Consider the following 5093-nt stretch of genomic DNA (forward strand, 5'->3'; position numbering starts at 1 on the left):
GGATGCCGTACCCCTTTTATAGGAGACCGCTAGGAATGACACCGGTGCATGGCCCTTGGATCAAGTCAGTGGAGCGTCAGATTTACTTCCTCAAGTTACCACCCATCTCTTGGGGTTTTCAAACTAAACATCCTTTACCATCGATGCTTTCAAGTGTGCTCCCCATAATTACGCTAGGATTAGAGCTAATTTTCTCTGATCACACATCTTTCAATAAATACTCTAGATAGCAACAATTAATCCTGACTAGCAGGCAGAGGCGCGGCGACACGCCGCGCCCAAGAGAGCCCATGTGAGCGCTTTGTGTTATAAAATGGAACAGTGAATAAGAGGAAGAAATCGGTCGAGCAGTATTTTTTGTTTATCGAGCTATTTCACGTAGGTCTTTGTGCATATTTTTTTTAATCAGCAAAGATGTATGCATAAGACATGGCTGCCAATAGATAGATATGATTCTATATAAATACATATATGATCATTTGGTTGACCCTTTAACTCACATAATATACATAGAACATTTTTGCAATAGACAACTGAAACCTGTTGATAAGAATTCAGAAACTGAATCCTTCTGTGCATCATGAAGGGCTTCTCAGAGCAAAAAAGATCACATGAATAATTAAAGGAAAAGGAGAGACAACTTAGTAGAGAGGAAAGGAAAGGGAGAGGATGCATACCAACATGGATCGAGGATGACATGGACCGTGAGAGCAAGCAACAATCTATATGTGTGTGGTACCCATTTGGTGACATGACCAATCCTTCTGTTTCATCGGTATTGAGCTACCGTAGCAGCATATCAAAGCAAGAAGTATCAAAGTTCTAACCAGATCCATGTACTGTAAGTTGCATAATCACCTCAAAACAATCGCCTTGCACCTATATTTCTTATATCTAGGCTTCTCACATTAGATATTTAACTTCAAAAAACAGTTTTGAATATGCCTGTTCCACAATATTTCATTTTGTATAATTTGGTGCAAGTATATACAATAACAACGAAAGTAGACATCAATTAGAGGTTGAATTTAAAAGAGGGCAGAAGGATCAAATATAGGGGGCGCAGCGCAAGCTATTTTGAGATATAATTGTTCAGCTGTAGAATGAAAGACCCCAGGCGCATAAATACTTGAAAGTGCGGACGAAAAATAATAATTCTAAAACAGAATAAGAAATATCCAAGGAAAGGAGAATAGAACACACTAATTACCAATTGTGAAATATGTTTCCATAAATCTGATATTGTATAGCTGCTATAGCATGTTAAAAAAACTGAGAAGCACCGGCCGGTGAGTGCGCGCACTAGCTCAGTCCATTTGTTATGAAGAGTTAGCTAAGCTTTTTTCTATGGATTTCATCAATGTTCGTTGGATCAGCGACCCACGGTTCAGGCTCAAGTGACAAACCAGGAATGCTTAGAGGACCATGATCAGAATATTTGAAAAAGATTACCATAGAAACAGGGGAGCCATCATGCTGGAAACATAAGTTTTTGAAACTTTGCATTTTTATTCTTATCATAACTTATGAACTTCCATATGGTAAAAACAACTTTAGAACTGTCATGTGGATGCTCACCCTGTACTGTGCTATATGAATTCTTCAATTTTTTATCCGGAGATTTCCTTCAACTCTCAAAGTTGGAAAGATCACGGCTTTTGCTAAACTGGGAGCATTCATATGCCATGTCAGGCTTGAATTTTGATCTCTAACTAAAAGAGAGTTCGCTCAACTGAAAACATGTACTGCATGCACAACTACTGTCAGGAAAATGATTGTGGTAAAGAAGCATGATCAGCTAGGGCATCATCACTGGAAATTGGATTGATTATCCAAATTTTATCAGCACATCATGGTGCAGAGAAAAATAAACAAACTACATTGCGAAAGACTGAAAATACCTACTCAGAATTCATGTAATGAGTTTTTCCTTCGGTACGCGGTTGATGTATTTATTAAGTTGAGACCCGCAAGCTGCATATGGCAACCAATAAGGGCATGTACAATGGTGCTATCTTAGGAGTGCCACATAGGATAATGATGAGGTGGAGGAGAAAGAACTCTTAAGAAAAGGCTTGTCTTCTCTTATTTAAGATAAGACAAGAGATGATCTCTTAGCATAATATGTGTCACCACGTTTTTAGGAATGTCTAGTTATTGAAGATAAGACTAAGAGATGACCCATTGTATACATATTTTTTTGTCATCTCTAAATTACATGCAAAAATTAAGATAAGACTATCTTATCAACCATTGTACATGCCCTAAGAAGAGAACAGAGAAACTCTTGTAGGCACACTCCTTACCATGTTCCCTTTCTTGCTCCAGCACAATATTTTTTCTTGAAATCCTGGTTGGAAAGTTAATTTGATAGTATTGTTTTAACACAAGATTTGATATAATTTGTTACCGGCAACACACATAAACATTCTGCTTGATGATGCATAGTCTAGTGACATGTGTATGTAAATCAAACTGACAACTCAAGATAGAGAGTGCTAATTTTGCTTGTTCGGAGAAAACCTCACGGACAGGTTGAACCCCAACCCTCCGCGTCGTCTCCCGCGAGGCAGCCCGGAGGCCAACCCCAACCCTCGCCGCCGCTCCCTCCTCCCCCATCCTCCTCCCTTGCCGCCGCCCAGGGGCGCAGCCGGGCGAAGCCCTGCTGTTGCCGGCGGCGGCGGGGCCCCTTTGTCTCCCCGCTCGGGCGGTGCTGGCGCGGGCCGGCGTCCCGGGCAGGGTCGTGGAGCTGCAGCCGGGCTCCATGGCGGCGCGGCGGGCTGGGGCGGCGCCCTGCCTCCCCCCGCGGCGGGCGGCTAGGCGGGTGGCGCGTGTACCCGAGACGGCGGCGACTCCAGCGCGGCCAGATCTGGCTCATGGCGGCACGGGCTGCGGGCGGCGCGGGCTGCCGGTGGCTCTGCCGTGGCCGCGGCAGGTGGTGGTGGCACCGCGGCAGTTGGTGGTGGTGGTGCGGGCCGGAGGTTGGAGACGGCGGCCGCGGCGGCTCTTCCGGATCTGGCCTCTTGGCGGCGTGGGCCGCAACGGCTAGGGCTGCGGGTGGCGGCCCTGACCGAGGCCCCCTCGGCTGGTCGGGGTGGCGGCGTAGTGGCGGTGGCGGCGCGGGTGCGTGCCCGGCGGCTGCCGTGGTGGTGGCAGGTTGATTGCGGCGGCGGCCAGATTGTTCTGGTGTCGGCTCGTCTGTAGGCTGCCTGTATAGGCCTTCGACTCCTCTCCTCGGCGTCCGTTCGCTTCTCTCGCCGGTGGGCTGGCCTTCTCCCGGCTGCTGTCCATCGACCGTCTCGCACCCGGCAGCAGGACCGACCCGTCTCGCGCCCGGCAGCAGGACTGCGCTCGTCTCGCGCCCGATAACAGGACCGGCCCGTCTCGCGCCCGGCGGCAGGACTGCGCTCGTCTCGCGCGCGGTGTCGCAGGGCGGATCGATGGAGGCTTGTCGCCGGCCTATTGGGTCTCGGCGCTGGGACCGGCCAGGGGTGCGAAAGGCGGAGCCTTTCCGCCCGTCTCTGCGGTTGGGGTATCGGTGGGGCTCGGAGGACTTGGTGTCAAGGTCTTGGATTCTGGGGCGACGGCCCTGGTGGTGGTGGCGCGGTGCTCATGGGCAGAGCTCGTGCCTCGGTGCTGCCCGGCTGCCACGGCCGTGTGGGCGGCGTGGTAGCCGGGATGTGGTGTTCGGTGGCGGTGTGTGTTGGCCGGGGTGAAAACCTCTCTATCTTCGGACGGACTGGCGACGGCGAAGATCGCCCCCTTCTTGAAGGCGTCATCGCGGCTATCACTGCCCATCGTGTTGCTCCAGGGGAAACTCTGATCCTCGGATCAGGCGGTGGCGGCGCTCCGGTGCCGTATCCTTCCTGAAGGCGCCGCCTTGGAGCCCACGGTTCGTCATATGCGGCTTCACTTCTTCACGGTGTCCACGGATGAAGCTCCCGGCGGCTCGTGTAGTGCTAGGGAGTGTGTTGCTGCGCTCAGCGCCTATGTATCCTGCCTTGGGTGTGTGTGTGCGTTTGTGGTGGGTGCGTGCGGTGGTACTGGACACTGTTGGTCTATGCTTTATATATAAAGCGGGGCGAAAGCCTTTTTCGGTATTTTCCTTGTTCTAAGCATATATATACAGGTATTTTATATCTGCTATAAGTTTAACAAAGCTGAACCAGCAGAGGAAAAACAGGGAATACATGCAGATCAGAACATGTAGATGAATAGATCACCAGAGCGCTGCTCGATTGATTCGATTTCTCACCTCTGTATTCGGAGCTGCGGGGTTCCTTGAATTCTTTTTCTCCACAAGGATTCCTCAATCACACGGATTGGTCAGTTCAATCTGCAAAGCAATTAAGTGAGGCCAGCATAACCAAAATGGAGTACATAAGAGGTTTTGTAGTATAAGAATATCACTCCATTTATCTTTGTTCACTCTAGAAGTTCTACAGTATAAGAATATCACTGCATTTATCTTTCTTCTCTCTAGAAGCTCTGTAGTATAAGAAGTTTTATATTAGCCACTAAATGGAGTATGTAACATGGCGTATATGCATATATATATAAGCTACTTGAGGTGTTATTGTATCCAAACACAAGAATCTTAAGAGATGGACATGTAAAGAAAATGCTAACTTCAAATTTAATCAACTGATATTCAGATTTGTAATGAAAACATCACTGCCTTCGAAATTTTTCTTTTCCCTTGACCTTGGAATGAACAAAAATGGAGGCACACAAATTAATTCTTGCAAAGGGGAAATGACCCATAACCTGAAGATTGGGAAATCAGAAGAAACAATTCGTCTACAGCTTGTGATCTATAATTTGACCACTGTGATTTCAGCCAAGGAGAGTGATGCTTCCAGTTTCCATCGAGTGTGACAAATCTGGAAAAACTAAACATGTAAATACGTGTTTCGTCTGTATATTCATACATATCAGTAGGGATATCATACTATTTTTGCACCAACCAGAAAAAAAATCAGATTTAAGCAGACAACTAAATATGGAACATGTCGTTAGTTGTGGATGATAGAGTTGAACTTGATTAAATTAAACTTTATTTCAAAAAGATGGTGAGGTGCAAAATCACAATG

The sequence above is a fragment of the Triticum dicoccoides genome, chromosome 3A (assembly GCF_002162155.2).
Source record: "Triticum dicoccoides isolate Atlit2015 ecotype Zavitan chromosome 3A, WEW_v2.0, whole genome shotgun sequence".
Taxonomy (NCBI): domain Eukaryota; kingdom Viridiplantae; phylum Streptophyta; class Magnoliopsida; order Poales; family Poaceae; genus Triticum; species Triticum dicoccoides.